Consider the following 23,086-nt stretch of genomic DNA (forward strand, 5'->3'; position numbering starts at 1 on the left):
ACTAAAATTCATTCATTCAGTGCTCAAAAATAAGGGTTCAGCAGGGCAGAATACTGTTTGGATTATCATTTTTCTGAGAATAATTCATTTTAAAATGAGGATTACATGATGGATGTCTCTTTATTTCAAGAATAAAAACAAAAAATACTCTCCTTCTCCCTCCCCTTCATCCTCCCCCCTCTCCCCACCCAAAAATAAAAGAGGGAAGATACCAAATAAGATAAGCATCCTTGTAAAATGTCAGAATAAGATGCCTTGGAGAAGGAATTAACAAAGCAATCAAACAGAAGGCACAACTGAAGAAAGCCATGTGACTGGAGGGCCTTCTAATGCCGCACATGTTCCTACCAGTCAGCATTTCTTTTGAAAGCTGGAACACCCTTGTTTGCTCTTTAGTGACAGATTAAGCACAGATGGCAATTCAACAGGCTTGTCTGTGCATGTTGGCCCAGAGAACGTGACCTGCATCTGTTTTAAGCAACAGACTAATGTGTTTGCTCAAGACAGCAGCAGGCATTGCTGAGTAATCCCTGGATTCACAAGAGCCTCTTTTCTGGCCTCTGAAACTTTTCCAACATGGAAGAGCAGGTGTTCACATGTGCTTGCTCTAGGATGAAAGATGGCTTTCTGGAACACTTCTGAAATTTCTGTTTCGACAGATTTCTGTGGAGAACATGAAAATGAGCACATTATGTTTCAGAGAAAGGTTAGTGGAGTGCTATGCCACAAAAAATTCATTCTTTATATGTTAAGGCAGCAGGCCATGATTCAAATGTGCATTTAAAATAAAAATATTTGACACAAGTCTGAAACTATTTACCATATAAATGTATAGCATTTTCTGCAGACCAAGATTTATTTATTTATTTAGTGAAGTAAACATGTAAACACAATTCTATATATTACAAGTTTGTCACGTGTATTCTTACCTAAAAAAAAAAAAAAAAAAAAAAAAGCATTCGCCCTCAAGCTAAAAGTCAATTTCTGGTACTTTGGTGGTGTATGTTTTAAGCAATATCCTGCTTGTTAGAAGCAGGCGATAACCTGGTACACTACCTCCACCACCTCCATATTGATCTTAATGTTTTTTACCCTTGAAGTTAGGCTGCTCCAAAATCCTAAAGGCCTTTTCAAAAGAGTCCAGGAAGTACAGTATCCAATTTCCCCATCCCAGTTTTCCTGTTAGACACAACTCTGGGGTATTACTTTGAGGGCAGACATTTAGAGGTCTGGGCAACGCATACTGGGATCCATTTGTGCTGCACTTGTGGACATGCTCCCACACACAGAGTAAGGATTAGATTCCCATGTTGATGTGATAATTGCACTCATACCAGTGCCTACATGCACTTATGAGAGTATTGCTCACAAGTGTTTCTGCACTAGAGACGAGTGTTGAGAAATATCAGGTATTCTCAAAATGTGCTTTTAATTCAACATGAATGTTTGTGGTTTTATTGGTTTGTTTTTTTCTTTAAAATCTAAGAAAAGTTTTCTTTTTGCATAACTTTCTCTGTGATGGTGGAAAAACCTTGGCACATAACCTGTCCTTCATTCACAAAACTGATAAAATATAATTAATGCAGAAAATAAGGATTTTCTGGATAGAATCCTAAGGTACTACCCCAGAGATTTGATACAACACTGAGATCCTAATGGTCAAACTCGGCTTTATTTTTTTAAGCTACGTGAAATGTTCACCTTCTGTGCCATGACTTTTTATGCAGTCAAATTTTGTAAAGTTAAATGGTCAAACTTCTTATTAGTAGGGAGTTCTACCTGCTTGTGTCACAAGGTATGTTTTTTCAAAATCATGTTCCTTCATCCTTTTTCATTGTGACTGTGTTGCACCAGAGCAAAACATGATCATGGAATGTAAAGGAACAACTAAACATAATGTAGAGACAATGGTAATTTCCAGGCATTTCTGTGGTCACATTATGTATTTAAGCTCTCAGATAGTTCAGTTAGCATGATCTGCAATTCAGTAGTTAATTTTAACAACAATATAACTTTACTTGTTTAAATCAGTTCATAAAACTCTTCAAACTCACAAACAGTATTAACTTGAAGTTCAGCCTTAAGAAACACATAACTTTTTTTTTTTCAATTCTTCCAACTCATTACACTATTTTTTCTTACACTATGGATCTTTCAACTACTGCTTTATAAGGAGGATAAATTTAACAGGATTTAACAGGATAAATTTTCTAAATATTAAGGAACTGAAAACAGGAGGATTTGGAGGTAGGATACTAAATCACTTCTTAATAAAAAACTCCTGAAGCACATCCTCACACTCCAGTGAATGTCTCAGTAGACAATACTAAAAACACGACAAAGCAATTTTTTTTGTCAATTGTCAGCACTTAAAATTGCTTACAATTTCATTATTTTTTTTTCTTTCCAGAAACTTTAGCTGAACCAGGTAAATTTTTTTTTTTTTTTCCTGAAGCCAAACTTTGGAGCCTGTTGGTAAGACTAATGAATAAAATCCCTGACCACTCATTCTCCCCTGTTTTTGAAGTATTTTTGAAGATAAAAAAAAAGATATAAGTAAAAAAAATTATATTCATTTTTACATGTAGCTTGCTCTTCAGCAAAAACTTCAGGAAATTTCAACTATAAAGTTTAAGATCACATCATTAAATAATAATAAAAAATATTTTAAAAGAAATACAAGTAATAGTTGCTGAAAGTCTCTGCATCATCCTTGTCTTAATAATACCTGAGGGACTAAAAAGGAATCAAGTAATCCCCACCTAATACATACCATTACTTGTAACGGATGGAGCATATGAATACATTTTTTAGTATATGAGGTATAAAAATAAAGGATCCTGTGAGGACATATTTCAACTTTTTTAGCCTTCTCAGAATCAGCCAAATTAATGGGTAGCATTAACATGATAGAGATTTGGAGAACTGAAACTACTTTTTGAGCTGTCAATGCTATTAATAATTATTTTCCTGCTAATTTATAGCCTGTTGTTTTCCATTCCACTCCATGAATTCTAATTTACTTTTTCATTACTTTAAAAAGAAACCTGTGTTATGCGTTATGTGAAAAATAACACCTTGCTCTAGCAAATGATTTTCACAAGTGGTGTCACATACAATATCAATGTGTGCATCAGAGATATTCTTAGCTAATCCAAACTGCCATATCCAATCAAGTCAGTATTGCTAGAACTGTTTATTTCATCTGGGGACCTGCATTCCACAGAGATTTCTACTTTCAAGTTATCAGTAACCAATGTCACACTGAATACACTGATTAGTTACTAGAGTTTTAACACAGACTGCTATCCCTCTAATTAAAAAAAAACCAACAAAACAAACAACAAAAAAAACTGAAAAACACAATACTGCTGCTCAGAACTACTCCAATACTGTTGTCTTTTTCTTATTTCTTTCTTCCTATTTATTCTTTTCATGAACACAGATAAAAAATTCTGTTCAAAACCGAACTGGTAGGTACCTGTGTATATCACCAGCCTCAGAGCAGGCCAGACCTGCTGACAGAACTAAATGTTTTGAAACTGCTATTAAAATGACATTCTTTTTCTGCTCCTCTCCTGTTATTTATTAACTAATCCTGAACTGCTCATCAACCATCATGTTTATAATATACGAGAGATCCAAGACAAGAAATGTGTTGTGGACAATCCCTCCCAGCCAGCAGCCTTTGCAAACCTGTGTCAGATGTCTAAGGAAGTATCTCTGTGACAGACGTGCCCAGGACCTGCAGCCCAGCACCTGCAGACCTGCCCTTCTAACCTGCTGGTGTTGTCCTCCACCAAGCCTGCCACTATGGTGGTTCTGAGGCTCATGGCAGAGAGCTATCAAGAAGGTCAGACTGTGGCTGGTGTATGTTGAGCATTTGCCATTGCCAGAAGAGCTCCCACAATTTCCACACACCCATCAGGTTGCAGGAGCACTCAAACAGCAAGGCATGCAAACATCTGAAACACCACAACCTCTCCTTGTGCAGGACCTCATGACCCCGATAGAGCAGGAACGGGCCCTTACAGTCACAAAGCAAGAAACAATACTCCAGGGCTGTGCCACAGCTGGCAGTTTGCTAGTTGTCGGGACTTCATATTCAGACCCACAGGCCAACAGCAATACTCCCAGCTATATCTTGGCACTGTATCCCTCTCCTAAAATTGAATTTATGATAGTGCACGGGACCCTGTAGGTCGAGCCTTCAATGTCTGGAATTAAGAAACCTGAAAGACAGTTGCTCCCCTTAGCGTTCAGATCTTGATCAAATTCCCATAGAACTTCAAACAGGAAAAATAAATACACTTAAAACTTTCATGAGAGACAAAGGGGAGACAGGTAGGTAATGTTGACAGATATCTATTCAAGACACACAAACTGAAACTGCAGCAAGTTTTAACTACTCCAGGAGAACTAAAAGAGAGATTGGTATGCCGTCTTTTCAACTAAAGATGACTTGGGAAAGAAAGTATTAAAAGACTTAAAAAAAAATCAGAGAGACATTTGAAGGCGGAAAAATAATCAATGTGAAAAATGTTATAATTGAATTCCTGAAATTATTGGATATATTAAAAGGAAAACTCAGTTCAAAGTTACACACATTTTAGGCATCTTCTTAACAATTCAGTACTGCAGAAAAATCTGGATTATAGCAGTGATATCCTGACTTTACTGGACAATTGTATTTGGAAAATATCCAAAGAAAGATTTAGATATTTTCCAAATCTTTCCCCCAGAACTCTGATCCCTTAATTTCTTGCTACTTTTTTGATAGCACTAGTGCCTCTGTAGTTTTGGTCCTCATCGACAGCATTCTTCTACAAGATTTAATCTTGTACATCTAAATTGGGTCTTAATCCCACTCTTTTTTTTTTTTTTCCTACAGAGTATCTGAAAGATTTATTGGTGTGCTTGTCTTGTTGTATCCAAATAGATATCTTCAGTAACAGAATAAAAGATTTAACTTTCTATAAATACGTTGCTAGAGAAACATCAGCTGTATCTATGGCAATAAACTAAAAATTGCATAGAGTTATTCCCAGGCCCTAAAGTGATCAGTTTATAATACTAAATTGTCAGAACAGGTCCTGTGATGATTTAGCCCAAGTCAGCTAGCACTGCTCCAAACTCTTCCTGGATGCTACTCAGGAGTTAGCAGGAGCTGAATACCATTCTCATCAGGCAGTTACAAGGCCAGTCTACTTAGAAGGTGAGAGAGTTTTGCAGCACAGAGAATGGTCCCATTCAGCTTATCCATGTAGATGGACACTTATATCTATAGTCTTTGCATCAGTCAAAGTCTAATATAGTCTAAAAGTCTGATATATAGCCTGAAAGGCTATATGTATACATCTGAGTCTTTCCTTCAAGACTCAAGCTCTTTGCCAATTTTGTTTTGTCTTGGCAAAAAAATAAAAAAAAAAAAAAAAAAAAAATTGAAGAAAATTTTATGTGACCCCAAAATTATTAAATTCAGGCTCACTTATATCAACAGAGAATTTCATGGAACCTTCTATTTTCCTCTCCTTAACTGAACCAGAGGTACCACTGTCTCAAATTGTCTTTTTTCATCTTCAAGGTTAATAAACTAAGTAAAAGAGCATGACTAAAATTTAGCTTGCAGATTAAGACGCCTACATTTTCTGTTTACACACTGACATCTAAACTCTCAGTGTTTATCTCAGTGTTTAACGCAAATCTCCCCAGTACAATGACAGCCTAAAGACCTTGCTCAATGTATCTGTGAGAGTCTACTTGAAGATTCCTGAATTACGTGTCACAACCTACAAACTGAATCTCACTCAACCCCATATCTCTACAAATCCAAAACAAATTTAGTTTTTTCTCCTTTGACATTATGGTGATCTAACCATGTTTAAAGAACATGGCTAAATGAGTCCAGCTGAGCAGCCACTAAAAATTGCAGCTATGAATGAAAGCTCAAATATAAACAAAGTTAAAAATAAAGGTCTTTCCTCTACTTTAACATGGCAATCAGTAAGAAATTTGTCATCTTCCCATTTCAAACTCTAGTTAATTTACCGTTTTATTTTGGCTTTGATTTCTGTTCAAAGATATTCTGTCAACATTTTGGAGAATCTCAATTGATCTCCCTGATAGAGGATCAAGTCAAGCCTGACAGAAAAAGCAATTGATTTTTGGTCTCATCATTAAAATACTTTCCTCCTTTTTCTTGTTTCTCTGAAGTATTGATCCTTGAGAGATATGGCTTTAAATATATGCCTCAAAAAAGCAGTGAATATCTGTAGCTCATTAGTTCCACTATGTCTTCAGAGAGATTTGAAGTATCTTTACAGATAGTTCTTGTGATGATGTGCCAAAGTTTCCTTCTAGTGCACCTGCCTACATTTATAGAATAAAATATCAAATATCACTGGAACTTGACCCAGTACAACTTGAAACATCGTGTAAATAAAACAATAGCAAGGACTGTGAGTTGGACTGCACATATAAAATGACTGAAAAACATCTGTTTTCCTTTGGCAACATGTTTTCAAATCCTGGCAAAATACCAGATATAGCACGTCTGCTAGAAAGGCACAATGAACAAAAAAATGTCTGTAAAAGTGTTCATTCAAATAGCTCTTTTTCTGCAATACGATTTATATGAGGATTTTAATGTGGTCACCAGCAGAAGACAGCTGAAGAGATGACAGGCGCTGACAGTACCTCAATGTAATTAAATAGGTAACACATCTACATGAAACTCAAACACTTCTTCCTTGAGTTCACACCAATCAGATGAGCTTTTAAAACTGTTGAGCAAGACAGGTATTTTTCTGAGGTGGTCCACAAGTTATAGCAAGTGCTCTTGGCCAAGAGATTGGAAAGCTTCCAAGCACCATGTTCCAAATGACACCACCAGGGTAATCACTTTCAGACCTCAGACACAGAACTGCCTGCATAACTGCCTCTTTGTAGAATTCACTGCTCTAAACCTTTACTTAGTCACAAAACACATCTGCCACATACTCCTGTTGTATTCATATGGTTTGGAAAGATTAGTCCCTTCATAAAGTAGCTCAAAAATAAAATATCCTTAAATATTGCTCTATTGGTGTGCAGTAAGGCTGTAGCAACTGCAGTCCTGAGCCTAAAGATATATGAACAAATTGTGACTTTGTTTCATTTCAGGAGCCTCTAGAAAATCTCTGATAGTTGAAAAATAGCATTGACCTTGGCCTGTATAAAAGAGAAACACCCTTAGTCACCATGTTCTGTGCTATTAGTGATTAAGGGGAAAGAAAAAGGAATAACACTTCAACATTTTTTTGTTAAAATAAGAAATTAAAAACAGTGGTAGTCAGCAATTTAAGAAACATTCTGTGGGATATTGAAAATCCCTTCACAGCCCTTAAAAAAGTTTCTGTGACCTCTTATATTCTTTGTCTGAGAACCATCACTTCTCACCACATCCCTTGACTACATTTGAGAATGGGATTTAAATGCCACAAACGTCAAGCAGCTTTCCTCAGAGGCTAATAGATTTGGTTCCTACTTTTTTGTTGTTGTTGTTGAAATGCTTATATCATCTTGATATGTATCATGAATAGAAAGAGGAAATTAAGTTAAAGCAGAACTTATAGTTTGCTTAACACATACATTTATACTTTCCATAAATCAAAGAGAAGGTGCTTTAGGTACTTAGAGAGAGGGGAAAAAAAAAAAAGTTAATAGCTTAAAAAATCTAAAAAAAAAATACAAAAAGCATCTCTTTTATGACCTCCTGCATTTTTAGACTTCCAATGTATGGGTAGAAATTCTCCAGCAGCTCTGACAGAGCTCTTTGACAGACACGCTCTCTCAATTCATGGGCATTACCCTAGCTTTTCAGCTCATCCTTTTTTCTGTTGCACAAAAGGCTTTGAGAGTAATTCATATTTCTAGTTGGTGGCAACATTTTTTTTTAAATGTTGTGTTGTAAAACTAAAATGATTTCTCTTAGTTTCCAAAGTGCTTGATATCTTTTAAACTTCCTTTCATCTTTTCTCTCATATTTTCAAATTCTAAATGAAAAACCCTCAAAACTGACTCATTCTAAAGATAACAACAACGTTATGACACTTCTGAAATTTTCCACTGTCCAATTCTGTTCAATTTCAGGATGAGCTAAAAAAAATCTTCACTGTCTGAGAGGGCAACGTGCTGTCTGACATAGACCTTGAAGTTTTCCCCTTGTTTGGTGTAGAGTATACCTCCTTTTCCAAACCTTTCCCCAAATTAAATGTTATTAAAGAAACAACTATGCTTTGATGTATATGACAAATTTACTTTTGAATTGTAATTTGTAGAAATTTATCACATGCAAATGAGTGCTTGGCCTTTTAATCCTCTCTAAAAATAGCAGAAATAACAAAGGAAACTTTCACTACAGTTAGATGACAAATGGTTGGTCAAAAACAATCTCACTGTATCTACTTTTCACTGTTGACTGTATCTACTTCTATCTGTGCTTTTTGTTCTTTTCTTGTTACTGATAACTATGAATTATGTACAATAGCACAACTCCTTTCCATATTCTCGTCTCCCCTCTAGGAGCTCATAGTGCTCAAACATTAGAAAATTGAGCTATAAAAGAGATTTTGTAAAGTTGAGAATTCATCTCATATTCCCAATAATTTATGTATGTTTAAAATGTCTCTAAAGCTTCTTATTTTTGCATTACTTGCTTGTAGTGTACTAAATGAGGGTACCATGGTAGCTGTGGCTGCTAGCTAATAAGATGATTATTTTTATCCTCTGTAGCAGTTAATTGGAGTGGGTCATATACCTGTAGGCAATCAAAAAAAGAAATCAAGAGGACCAAGTTAATCAGGTTTGAATTTAAAATGTCTGCAGGAAGATTCTTTCAAATATCAGAAGATAGCTTTGAAGAAAGTGCCATATGAAACAAATACAACTCTTTAGAGAAGGAAGAAAAAAGTTTTCAGTCTAAAACCTGGAATATAAAAGGAACGTCTCATAGGAAGAATATTTAAGTCTTTTATTCATAAAGTTACATCTCAATTTCATTTCCTTCCTCACTGAAAAGTGTTTTTCCTGCTTAGTACGTGCATCTGAAATAAATGAGACTAACAGGAGTCTTGCCAAGACTTAGCTTTCACACCAAATGCTTTACATGTGAAAAGACCTTTTTTTTTTTTTTAAAAAAAAAAAAAAAGGCAGCCTTGACTGCAAGAGAGTTCTTTATCTTAGCTAGGTTTGATGATTCTCAGACTTTTCTGCTTGCATACTAACAAAAAGAAGGGTAGATTCACAGGAAGAGAAACTGAGAAATTAAACTTTCAGCCTCTATATTTCATCACATTTGAGACACAACAGCAAGGGGGTGACTCAGTACTGTTGTGAAGTACAAAAATGGTTTACCTTTTTGAAGAATATTTTTGAGTGCAGGAGAAGTTCTGTGTGTTATTTACCTGTAAATTATTTATTGGAGGTCACTCTTCATACCATCTCAAAGCAGAGTTTGATATTAGCTTCAAAAATACAAACCTTGGCCTGTTTTCTCTTCTCCTCTCCTCTTGATTTCAGGAACTTAAGGTGCTCTATTTTTCTAACAGCTGGGAGAGCTGTATGTTAACTCCAGCACTGTTGTTCCATGAGAGAAGCTCCTTGTACTTGTATCTTGTTCTCATTTCAACCAACATATAAGTGCTTCAGAATATCAGTATTTAAAACCATTCTAGAAATCACAAAGGTGCAGGGAGAGGGAATGCTTTTGTACTGAAAGATAGCAATTTTGCAACAGGAGACCTGGTTCTAGTCTCTTAATTTGACACAAAAGGCTTGTTCACTGGACACAGCTAGGATCCACATAAACCATTTTTGGCAAATCAGGCCTATTACCAGCCATAATCTCTGCTAACTAGTTGTAACAGAAACTTACAGTCTCAAAATACATCACATGGAGGCCCCTTCTTTTCTCAATCAATGCAATGTCCTCTAATGCTATGGATTTTATCATGGAAAGCCTGTACTAAGTCTGAAAAAGCTTTGCTTTCCTTGTTTAGTCTTCTATTTTCTGTGATTGACAGCTTATCTTTCCAAAGCCTTCCTTAATATAGTCTTCCTCCACAGAAGTCTCTTCTGAGAAACCAGCTGCTGCTGTTTTGCCTGGAATAATTAAGTTCTTAAGTAGCTATTTCTAATAATCTGCTTGAACACAGCAGAGGATAATTAAACCATTTATACTTTCTGGGTGGCTACTTCACTCAGGGATGTTTATGCTCTATCACAATTTCCATGTGTGTCTCATGAGGCTCTGTGGTTTCCTAAATTCCAGTCAATAGGCATTGCCTACAGATGTCTTGTTCATTCCTTAAGACATTGTGGTTGATCAAGTGTATCATTCAGTAATCACCATGCTACGTACAGAAAAGCTAACATCTTATATATAGGACCTTGCATTCTTCAGCCATTTCTTTCAGCAGCAATAGTATACCTAATATTGGTCAGAAAACAGTATCAGAGTGAAAATATTAAAACTTTGATCATCAATAAAAAATCTTTATAGGATCAATCATTCAATCCTTACAAAAAATATCTGTGTATTAGAAATCTGGATGAAACTGATTTAGGAAGCAGACTTGGTAGCCCTAGATAAGGGGCTAGAATGACCACACTAATAAATATTATTTTTTCCTTTCAGAATTATTAAAATTATATATAATTATATATATATTGAGATTATATGTATGTATTATATTTATATTGAAATTATATATCGAAGTTAAGCTTGAAGCCCTGGTTCCCTGAAATCAGTGGCCGTCTCCATTTAATTTCACTAAGGACATATTTTGCACATTATCCCTACATTAAGTTCAGTCCAAAATAGGCACATACATGTTTTCAAATTTTGAGCCTCCTATGGTTAGTTTTTATTGTCAAATCATAGACATGTCTGACCATGTTCTCAGAAACCCACTCAGCTCACAGGCACCATTGAAATTTTAACAGGAAAATGTTAATGAGTATTTTAGACACATTGCAGAAGATGTATATAAATGTGTGTGTGTGTGTGTTTGTGTATAATGCGAAAGTAAAGAAAGGAAATATATATTATAAAATAGAGAAATATGAAGACAGGAGAAGTGGTATTTGAGACACTATAAGTTGCCAGAACCTAACCCTGCTAACTAGCCTACCAGATAAAGTTGGAAATCAAAGACGGAGTCACCATCTTCATAGATTCATGCTGCGTCAGTTTAAAGTGTCACCCTTTCCTGCCTCCCTAGTTATCTGCTCTGTTCTTGCTGGAAGCAAAAGGGCAGAAGGTCCTTTCTTAACTGCCATACATTATAGACTGGTGTGTCAACACGAAGTACAGTTGTTGGTGATTTAAGAGAACATGCCAGGCTATGATAGACTGTGGCTAAGCAGTGGCAGAAGGATGGACAGACAGGTGGATCCAGCAACCTAAGAAGTCTCCACAGGTGAAATATTAGAGATTGTGAGGACTCTTTACAGTCTGAGGAGTAATGCCTACAAATCAGCTGTGGTCACAGAGCTCCTGCATGTAGAGTGAGTTAAATACTTGGGAATATATGAAGTACATCACTAGCATGAACACCTTACATATAAGAGGTCTGACAGCACTGCAATGTTCAAAGATGGAATTGAAGGTACAATGACACGGTTACCCTATGTGAAACAAACTCATATTTTGTGTACTTACTATGCAGTGGTGCTGTAGCAAGGAGATCTGCATGGAGACTGGAACTGGACAGCAAAGAGCATGCCAACCTACTTTAAACTGGACATTTTTTCCTAACAAAAGGAATAGCTGATGAAATACATTGAGGCTGAAAAGAAGAAAAAAAAAAAAAGCATGTTAAGGGATGAGAGACACTGGATTCTGCACATGTACACTAATGCTGCTATGTCACATGGTTATACACACTTGGTAACTTCCTGTTACTTGTGTATTGAGGTCAGACAAGGTCCCGGGTTAGGTATGTATCAAACCAATTCTGGCGCATCATTCACACTGGTGATCTAAGGGGTAGGCCTTCCTAGCTATACTGTCACTGCATGTCGGCTGGCTGGGAAATGAAAATAAAAATAAAACTCTTCTAGCTCATAGTTCATTAACACAGAAAGAAGGACTACGATTTTTTTTTTAATTAATTAATTTATTTATTTATTTTGAATTATAGTTATTATTTTCCCCTGCTGGAGAAAGAGCTCAGAATTTCCTTCTTTAGTCACACAAATGTAGTTTCTAATCGATCCTCTAGGGCACTGACAGCAGTTTCAGCCAGTCAGGGAAATGCCACAGGAGAAAACAATCAACTTTGCAATGCAAAAGTATGTTTGTAGACAGGCAGGGGGACCACATAGTTTGCACAAGCTGCAATTAAAAGTTCACAGGTTTGCTAAAGCTAATTTCTGAATGCTGAGCTGACGTGAATCAGAGCCACAAGGTGCTTGACATTTTGCTAGTGTTTCAGAGACCTTTAATGAGTATATAATCACAGAACAAATCATGGAATAATGAATATATAAAATCGCAGAACAAATAGTGGAATTTTATTGAAGAATAAAGCTACATAACAGGAGACAGCCATGAAATGTGCCCTCCAAGGGTAATGGAAAGAAATCAACAAAGGGATGTTGACTGGATTTAAAAACAGTGATTGCCTGTAAGAAATCATGATCACAATCATGTTTTTAAAGATGGGCACTTTCCTAGGAAGACACATCAATTGCCTAACTGTGATGATACCAGCCAAAAGAGCATTTAAGAGTTTTAAATATGAACAGGAAGTTGTTCTGAAAATACATGCACGTTGCCCTAGCATTAGCCTCATTCTCCTTTTGGGACAATTCTGCCTGATTAGGCAGACCCCCACTGAAGAACTGCGACTTGTTCATGGCTGGTGGTGGAAGACAGAGGAGAAATGGGAAGGAAGAGAACAGGAGATCGCAGTTAGTTGTCACTATCATCTGTATTGTAGCCACCTAGTAGTGTAAGGGTCTAAATAGGTCAATAATTATGGATTTTCCTCAACTGTTGGAAGCAGAAGATTGGGCATTGCTGCCTGTTCATTGCTCAGAGGCTCCACAGGCACTCACAGAGCTGTGAAGCTGCTGCTCATGTACCACACCACCACCAGCACCAATTTAAACAGCTGCAGCCAGCAGTACCCAGCGGTGGCAATCAGCTGCCACCAGAGCAGCTCTCAGTTCAGGAATGGCACTAGGTACCCCTCTGGCCTCCTCGAGGGTCACTGCTCTGTAGCAGTCTTCAGCCAAGTGTGAGACAAGGCTGGCCAGCAAAGGAAAGGCTCCTGCAAATGCTGGGGTGTAAGATTTCTCTTTGTCAAACATTTGTTTGTTTCTTAAAAATAATGTTAGGAAAAAGAAGGAATGATCATGGTGGAAAGGCTTTCTTTCCTCCTTCCCCCACCAAAATTCATAGAAGTTTACTGTTGTGCAGTGGAAGGAGCACTTCAATATTCTAAAATACATAAAGGAAAGGAGCTACTGAATGCTAAATATGTTTGACTGTTCTTTTCTGGCTCTACAGAGACTGAAAAGAATGTGGAAAGTTTAACTGATCTTGTGCCAACGTAATTTATTAGTGACACACCCTGTGGCAGCTTTAACTCCAGAAAGAAACTAGCGAGGTGGGAGGGTCATTCATCTAGATGTAGTGTCTACATTCAGGATAAAATGCAACCCTTTGCCAAGAAACACTAGTTTTATTTATAGAAAATTCTAACATAATGGGCACAAACAGCTCTCTAAAAAAGGTCAGAGTGAGTCCTCGGCTTGCAGTCTTGCAAAAAGATCTGCCATCCTGACCATCAAGTTGGAATAAATAAAACTTGTGGTAATGTGTTATCATATGTGTCATACCGTGTAGCCATCAAGCCCCTGGAGATAGATGATTTTTCTCCTTTATTGTGCTATGAAAGGTTTCCATGTTAACAGAGCAATCAGCTTTTTTTTATTTTTTTTTTTTAAAGCATAAATTGGAATCACTAAGCTCCTCAGTGTGGGTGAACACTGTCACTACTGCTTTTTTTCTTTTTCTTTTTCTTTTTTTTTTTTTTTTTCCTGCCGCAGGAGACTATGGAGTGAATAAATAAATGCTTATTTCTAATGTCTTCTTCCTCCTTGAATCTAACATCTGCCACTGAATGAATCAGGGAAGTCAAGCACCATTGCCTTCCTCTTAATCCTTTCATGCATCTATAGCTCACACTCTTTCTTTCAGTCAGCAGCTGAATTCATTAGATATTCTTCTAGAGACATTTTGATCACAGAATTTCATTCCTGCAGCAGAAGCTTCCTTTATGAATAATAATAATAATGTCAAAAGCATTATCGGCATCAACCCAACAAGCCAAAAGACTTAAGAAATGAAAACACTAATTGATGATCCATCATGAGTCTTTCAGGCACTAAGTGTGAAGATGAGTTCATGAAACATGTCTAGTACTAACAAGGATATTCCATCATAGTGTTTAGAAATGGAACCAAGACTTCACCAACATGATCAAAACATAATTCAGTGAGTGTGTTTGGAGGGTTCAGGTTCACTTTAAAATCAAATCAGTTCTGATCCAATTCTTAATCAATACATAATCCTGAGAGATCAGGAGGGCAGGTCTTATGAGTTAGCACAAACGGCCTTTTTTGAACAACATGGGGGGAAAAAAGGATTTGGTCTCCTATCGAGCATTGCAGAAATGCAAATATCACATAAAGGCACTGCCTGGAATGGAAAGCACAGACAAGCTAACAAGTTGCCCTTAGAAACTTGGAGATAAGTACTTTTTCAAGCTAGGTCAGTCCTTTGCTCTTTAAGATGTCAGCAAACTGTTTTTCGTGCCTTCCCTCACACACCTTACTTACTGCAAAGTCCCTAACTCAAAAGAAACAAGATACTTCTTCCAAACTTGTGATTTCTCAGGCACACAATCAAGTACACTCCACTAGGCAGCAAGACTTCTTGCTGTGGGGAGGACTCTTTCTTTTAAGTCAGCCTGGTATAGATGAGTTGGCAGGGAAGATCAGACTTACCTTCCACAGATCACAGAGCTCCAGTGCCTAACTTGGAGTAGCAGGACACAGGCTACAGACTGTACAATGTCTGTAAAAACCTTTTGTGTTTTTTGCACAACAGCAGATACTGTTCATGCTTCCCCCCTGGTTAGGTTGTCTGAAGAAGGCACCTGCTTCCTCTTAATCAGACAGGCTGTAACAAGCCTCTACCACAGTGGCCGCGCTGCTCATGTTTTCTCATGACACCATGTGGGTCTTTGAACTCTTTCCCAAATCATGATTTTAAAAGTTCTGAACCATTGTGGTACACCCACCCCTACCCCTCCCTTTGATCACCTCCTTACAAGTTACGGGCTGTTGGCTTTTCCAGAGAGTAGTCTTCCTTCTGTATGAACTGTTTTGATGATGTTTTCATGTGAAAGTTTGGGAAAAGCAGAGTGGATCAGTGGGTACTGAGTATCTAGCATTAGGCCAGGGCAGAGGAACAGAGAGGATGAGAACACAAGGGGCTAGGGGTCTGTGTGCTTTGTGCAAGCACAGGCAGTGTTACTTGGAGAGACCAGAGATCTAGTTATAAAGACCCTCTGCACAAGGACTGTAGGCCTTGAGATCTTGATAGCCTATCTGGAAGTAGAAAAGGTCTAGTCACGCTCTGGCTAAAGCATTTGTGCCAAAGGCCTAGGCATCCATAGGAGGGCCTTGACTGGGCAGACAGGAAGGGGCTGGAACAGCAGCCCTTGGCTCAGTGCAGGGAGGGAAGTTTTCATGGTGGTGGCCTTCTGCAAGGCCCTGATCAGGCATCTTTGCTCCCTGCCTCCCCTGCTCTTACTGATTTACCTGAAACTTGACAACTGCTTACGGAGCAACTTTCTGCCCTGCCTCCTCCCCTTCCCCTTGTCTCTCATCATTTCCTAGCAAACCAACCAACAAGCAAACCCACATAACAAAAACTTAAAGGGTAGAGGGAGTCAGAGGATTTGTAATTTGAGCAGCAGGGCCTGCCCACAAGGGACTATGGGTTGTCTGTCAGTGGGCAGTTGGTGGGTGAAGCAGGAAGGCCTTAGAGAATTCAGGGAAATCTGAAGATACCTCAGATCGTTTTGGAGAAGAGAGGTAAAAGATTATAGCAACATACATTGGGAATCTGTTCTTCCCTTGATTTGTTCCACTGTTTGTTCTGTTTGTTCTTTTTGTTATGGGAAATGATCCTTTAAAGCAATTTCTGTTACTCTTTTCTCCTATGTTTCCAAAGAAGGCACCTCATTCCATCCCTTCTTTTTTCTAACAGTGGTTAGGTTCTTCACTTTGCAGTCACTAAAATTCAATATTCCTTCTAGAATAAAATATTTTGTTGCAGAAGACAAGATGTTCAGCGGCCTTTGGCACAATGTCTCAGATGTTCTAAACCACAAAAGACAGATTTCATAATTTGCTACAAACATATAAAGTCAGTTCACAACATATTTTAAAAAGTCCGTGGTAATTTTGTTTGATTGCTTTGGGGTTGTTTCATAAAATGTACTGTGGCAAATAAACTCTCCTATTCATGGCACAAGATATAGTCATAACCATGCATCAAGTTGTTATTTGTGGCTTTTCTAAAGTGAAGCCCATCTCTTATTTATTTAAATTATAATTTTTTTTTCTCCTAAAAAAAAAGAGGCAATAAGAAACATTCTTTAGTTTGGTTTGGTTTGGTTTGGTTTATTTTTTATTGTTGTTTTGTTAAACTTGGATTTGTATTCTAAAATAATTACTCCTCATGGAATATCTGCTTATCAGATAGTGCCGGTCATTCTTTTATTATAACAAAAAGTATTTAGTGTTTCTGCCTTCTTTTCTTCATATATAGGTTCTCTGCAGATATTTTTAATTTTTCAATTATTTCAGAATCTTTTTTTTTTATCCTTACTATCACAATTCTATCCCACGATCCTATGATCACTTTCTTCTTTTTTTTCCCTTCATTTGATAAGCAGTTCAAATATTTCATTTTCAGTTCTTATATGTATTCATGGTGTGACTCTTATCTAAATCTCTGCTTCCAGTTAACACTTTTTTTTGTTGTTGTTTGTTTGGTTTTTTGTTTGTTTGTTTGTTTTGCTTTCATCCATTAATGTTAAAACCTTCATTCTGCACTTGAAAACTGGAACTTTTTTTTTCTTCTAAAATGCCCATCTCCTCTGCATATGTCTAGTACAACTGTGCAAGATGCTTCAAGGGGCATATATGTACATTTTATTTTCAGAAATCACAGAATCATTAAATATCCTGAGTTGGAAGAGACACACAAGGATCACCGAGTTCAACTCCTGGGTCTGCACAGTACCACCCAAAAATCAGATCACATGTCTGACAGGTTTGTCGATTCTTGAACTCCAGCAGGATGGGTGTCATGACCATTTCCCTGGGCAGTCTCTTCGAGCACCCAACCACCTTTCTAGTGAAGAACTTTTTCTTAACATCCTGCCTGAACATCCCCTAACACAGCTTCATGCTGTTCCCATGGGTCCTGTTGCTGGTCACCAGAGAGGACAGATCAACATCTGCCCCTCCGCTTTTCCTTATGAGGAAGCTGTAGGCTGTCATGAGGTCTCCCATCAGGAGAGCTTCTTCTCCAGGCTGAACAATCCAAGTGACCTCAGCCGCTCCTCATACGTCTTGCGCTCTAGACCCTTCACCATCTTTGTAGCCCTCTTTTGGATGCTCTTTAATATTTTTATGTCCTTATAGTTTCTTATACGGTGGTGCCCCAGACTGCACACAGTACTCAAGGTGAGGTTGCACCAGCACAGAGTAGAGCAGGACAATCACTTCCCTTGACTGGATAGCTATTTTGAATTTACCAGCAATCTAGATGAAGCACAACTTTTTTAACCCATATGCTTGCATTACTATATCACCTTGGCACATATAACATGATTTTCTCAAATTTTGAACAAATTATACTTGCAGTTTTTCTTCCATGCTTATTACTCATAAAGAATCTAGTCACTTCACTAAGCTACAAATTAGGAGTGAATTGTCATTTTCTTTCATAGAGAAAAAAAATCAGGATGCAATTTTATGGTACCTCTAGGTTATTTGAAAATCATAGCTTTTAACATCTCTCTTAACAAAGTTCACAACAGGGAAGCTCATTTCCGTGAAAGTGTAGAGTTTCAGTGGAAAAATACCTTTAAACAAATTGTTTTCAGGAGCCTTTCTTCATTTTCTCCAAAAGAATATAACACATTGGGATTGTTTTCCCAATGTCTTCATTTGTGTAGTTATTTATACCTTGACAAACTGAGTGGAAATAAGGGCTTTCTTCATACTTCATTTCTTCCTCTAGCCAATGGAAAATGGAAGTATTGCTCTCTGCAAGGCAAAGGCCTTTAGAACTACAGATGGGGTGAAGAAAATATTCACTAAAAGGTAAATATACTGCATAGCAAAGGAAAGTAGGATTAGGTTAAGAAGTCTGACTGACAACAAAATCATCTTTTGTCTGACAAGATACGTGAAATCAGTTTTATTAAAGAAACATGTATTAGCATAGACACATTCCCTTTCTGGTAAACAAATTGTCTTTTTTGCTCTCCTTTTTCCCAAACTAAAAGCCATGACCACAGTCAATTTCCTCAGCTTCACTGAAATTTTCTAAATACATGTGTGGGAGAAAAATACAGCTTTAGATCAGATTGCTTTAAATACTACTTGTAGTTAGTGGCACTTCTGGGACTAAGGTAGGTAATAAAGAAAATGACCTGATGTAAATTGCCTGTTTACCAAGAATCAACCTAGAGCAAGTAAATATATGCTGTTTTCACTAGTGTTTGCTGTCTATGGATGTACTCTTTTGTACTCTAAAATAATTCTGAAATAATTAGTTAATAGCTTATATGTAGCTCCAGTGACTGATAAAAGAATATACAAACTTTTGGCAAATTCTTTTATAGATAACTCATGACCATGATCTTATCAATGCTTCTGGTTGCATTTCTGAAATCAATTGTGGTGGTTGTTTTTTTTCAAACAAATCCCCCCATTTCAAACCCGTCCAGTGACAAGTGAACTGTCTTACAGTACAGCCCATTCTTTCCATACTGGGTTGAATCACCACATCAGTCATTCGTTTGCTTAGTGTTACTTCAACTGTGCATGACTCTTAATTCTTTTCCATAAACTTATTAGAAAGTTATGTTAAGGAAAATACGAAACAAACAAACAAAAGGTAGTAGCTATGAATTTGGAGCCATCCTGTGATGTGTTTATGGCCACATGGCCAGGCCCGCTGCTCTGGAGCCAGTCAGTTTGGCAGCTGAGCAGTTGATCACTGTGTACAGGGAGGTTTTGTGAGTCAGTGAAACCCCAGGGTAACGGAGGGGCCTGTCAGGAGCCAGCAGCTCTCGCAAGGTGCTGACAAGGCTTGGGCATCCAACCCCAAGGATTTGGTAGATCAGGTTGGTGGTTGGACTTGATCATCTTGAATGGTTTTTTTACAACTTAGATAATTTTATGGTAATATCTGAGAAGTTCACAAGGTAATGAAGATGTCCTAGAACAATACCAACAGCCAAGTTAATGCACCGTTCTGGCTTATATTAAGGTTTGTTGTTGTTTGTTTGTTTGCTTTCCAGATCAAGGAAGACATCACTCGTTTTTTGATATATGAGCTACAAAAATTTACATCAGTTGAGAGTATAGTTTAGGATGTGTTTTATAGTACATCATTTGGCCTTTAGTAAACATTCTTTATGTACATCCTTATGTTTGGGGAATTCTAACTGGTAACATATTTCATACTTTTTCTGAAATTCATGAGAAATATATATTGAAGATAACACAATTCAGACACTCTTACCTTTAAGCCACCATAGCAGTCTGTGTTAAAAAAGAAAAATCAATTCCTTCACAGACTAGAGGATTAGGATAGGTTTATGGGTTGATATCTGCTTGACAGAGAAGGTACTGATGCATCAGCTGTAGAACTTGTTCTTTTCCAAAGTTGATGAATTGAAAATATGTCTTCTTAGCTTAAACCATGTGCTAAAATAAGTGACTAGGTGCAAATAGCTGTATGAATGCTTAACTTGCATTTTGATATTGAAGTACTAAACAATAGTTCGTGTTCATAGAGGTCTTTAAAATGTGCTTGAGAGATTACGTATCTTTACTTTAGACAACGATCAATGTTTGATGTCAATTATTTTGAAAACTAGCATTCTAGTTTGATTTAAATTCACCAGTGAGATCTGAAAAAGAATCTAGATAATGCCATGTGTTTAAAAGTCATTGCATTCTCTAGATGTCTAGAAGATTGATTGCTTTTTATTTTGGTGCTCTTTCATTCGTGCTTTTAAAATGGAGGTTGTTAACTGTCATATATCAGCTATCATGGCTATTTTGAATATTGCTTAGACTGGAAAATCTATGTGCTTTGTGACATAGACAATGGCACATACTCACAGATCTACGTATTAAAAGGAATATTCTTGACCCTGCTAACACATAGAGTTTCAATCTTCAAGCTTGCATATACCTGACCTTAACTTCATTTGTTTGGCAAGTACTTCTGAGTTTATTTATTTATTTTTTATTGTGGTGGAGGTAAATTAACATGAAGGATAAAAGACTGCATCATTAAAATATATCCTATACTTTATGTATGCTGCAAACAGGCGTTGAACATGCGATTTTCATATATTCTCATATAATTCTTCATATCAACCTACTCTGTTACCATGAGTGATGATCCACACCCAAACTGAACAACAAATTTCTAATTGATGCCTGCATTCACTAGATAATAGACAGAAGGTTATTAAAGAAGTAGACTATATGTGAAAATAAGATTTCATATTCCTAGCAAATGCACAGGATCTTACACATGTTGACATTTTAAGCAGAACATTTTGAAGAACATTCCGCCTTCTTATAAGCAAGAAAAAAATTTTTTGTTGTTGTTTTTTTTCCTTTACAGTTTTGTATTTTATAGTGGATTCATAGAGCTTATTAACAATAGAAATAGTAATTCTTATTATACTGAGAATTCTCACTAACATGTGAGCTGGCTAGTGATTTGTGTTGCAAAATCCTATGTATATCAGGTCTTATCCTGGACACTTATCCTATGTGTGTCAGGTCTTTCCTGACAACTAGTTTACATGGTGGCTTTATTATCTTAGGATATGACTGGTGGGAATAAGATGATTCATATTTTGTTTTCACACAGCATTAATGTGAAAACATAAAATCACATTTGCAGAAAGGATTTTTAAGGCACCAAACCATGAGAATCACATATATTTCCTTCTTCCAAATAAAAACTTTTTATTATTTCTGTTTTGATACACAGATGACATTTGAGTATGTTCATTTAACCAGTTGTGATAAATATTATAAAACTTGTGGGTCAGCAGTATTGTTTTGGTTAGTGTGATAATTTCATTATCAGTCTTAAGGCTTAACTTAGTTGTTAAAGCACATTTTTGGCATTTTTGAATCAGTGGTGGAGCAGGGAGAATCAGAAGAGAAGGAAGAGAAAACATGTAAGGGTGTTTTGCATTGAATTGTTTACATACACTCTTTCATCCCATCTAACTTTAAGTATATAATTGATGTGGTTAAGGTACTGGCATAATAATTATAAAGTGAATGGAGAGCGAATATTAGCATACCTAGCATTGACATTGGTATCATATTTGACTAGATGAGTATTCATGTACAATATGCAAATGCATGCCGCATTTGGGTGCCTGAAGCTACGTAGAGTTAAGCAGATGATGCAGGTCAGACCTGCAGTGAATTAAACAGAGACATGAGACATACTACATTTAAAGGAAAGACTCCTTAAATGCACTAAGTTTCAGTTCACTGCTTTCTTTGAGAACCTAATCAGAAATAGGAACACCAGGTTAAAAACAATACAGATGAATAGATATTTCATCCTATTTAACTCTTTATCTTAACTTAATGATCTCTTATCTTAACTCTTTATCTTTTTTATCTTTATCTCTTGCCACCCTTAAATAAGGGTGAAGAATTCAGACTGCGAATTTTAGGATCATTTTTGAATAAAATTTGCTCTTCAAATATTCAGGTTTAAGATTTATATTTTATATATGTGTGTGGATGTCCTTTTAACTCTCGTTTTATGTTGTTCAGTGAAGAGAGACTGCAAATATCCAGTTGTGAAAAATAGCTTTGCTGGATCAGACACATCCTCAATTGTGTGTGTTGTTTTAAGACTTGAATATAGTTTACTGGGTTCCACACAGGAGCTGTAACAAGAGTAAGTGTTTCCAAGTTAAGCTTCCACCGAGAAAATGGACTTTGCTTAAAAACAACAATGATCTCCCCACAGAGATGTCAATTCTGCAAACACCTATGACCTGCCCTTTACACAACAGCAAAGCTGGTTCAAGCAGTGTCTGACGGGATTTCAGAAGTTCCAACAAACTCAGGTATTACTTGATAGTGTGACTTGGGGGAGGATATATGCGTATGTAAAGTTTCAGGAGGATACATTAGGGGCGACACGTTGTAGAAAAGAGTTATTTTCATACTGTGATCAGAACACCATGGTGTTTGACTTCTGTGGTTTGTGACAACTTTGCCTTCTATACTCATCTGTCTGCTTCTCTATTAAGTGAGCAATATTACTGAGGCTCAAGAAGGACACACTATCTAGCAATGAGATTAACAGCCATAACTGTGTTTGTAAACTGGCACAGATTAATCACAGCTCACGTTTCCGCTCTTAGAACGCAGACTACTCATTGTCATTCTGAGTTCCACCGTCCCATAAACACTGTCAGACCTTGTTTGGCAAGAATAAAGGAGCCTGGGAGAGACAGAGATTCCACATCTTCATAGAGAGAGCACTTAATGAAAGCACTTTAAGAAAGGAGACAAGCTGACCACTGGTGCATTTCTTAAAATAAAAAATGTGTTTTGCAAGAATTAGCTGTTGTACAAAGAGCTATTGGAGGGAGATTTAGCTGAAAATTCAGCACTGATGGAAATGGAGATGACAATGCCCATTTTATGAAATTTGGGAGTA

General features: G+C 36.9%; 2 long non-coding RNA genes across 3 annotated transcripts; one reads left to right on the forward strand and one right to left on the reverse strand.

Moving 5' to 3' along the window:
- Positions 1-579: 579 nt before the first annotated feature.
- LOC310892306 lies at positions 580-10,098 on the reverse strand. Of its 2 annotated transcripts, none has more exons than XR_014578030.1 (3): positions 9,520-10,098; positions 9,394-9,443; positions 580-663 (listed from the first exon to the last, which is right to left on the reverse strand). It is a non-coding gene; the product is annotated as an uncharacterized lncRNA (long non-coding RNA). The 2 variants fall into 2 exon arrangements; XR_014578031.1 differs by lacking the exon at positions 580-663 and adding an exon at positions 8,205-8,797.
- On the forward strand, positions 651-22,877 carry LOC310892307. Its single transcript, XR_014578032.1, has 3 exons — positions 651-706; positions 2,411-2,428; positions 22,302-22,877. It is a non-coding gene; the product is annotated as an uncharacterized lncRNA (long non-coding RNA).
- The last annotated feature ends 209 nt before the right edge of the window (positions 22,878-23,086 follow it).

This window comes from Anser anser (assembly GCF_964211835.1).
Source record: "Anser anser genome assembly, chromosome: 1".
Lineage (NCBI taxonomy): Eukaryota > Metazoa > Chordata > Aves > Anseriformes > Anatidae > Anser > Anser anser.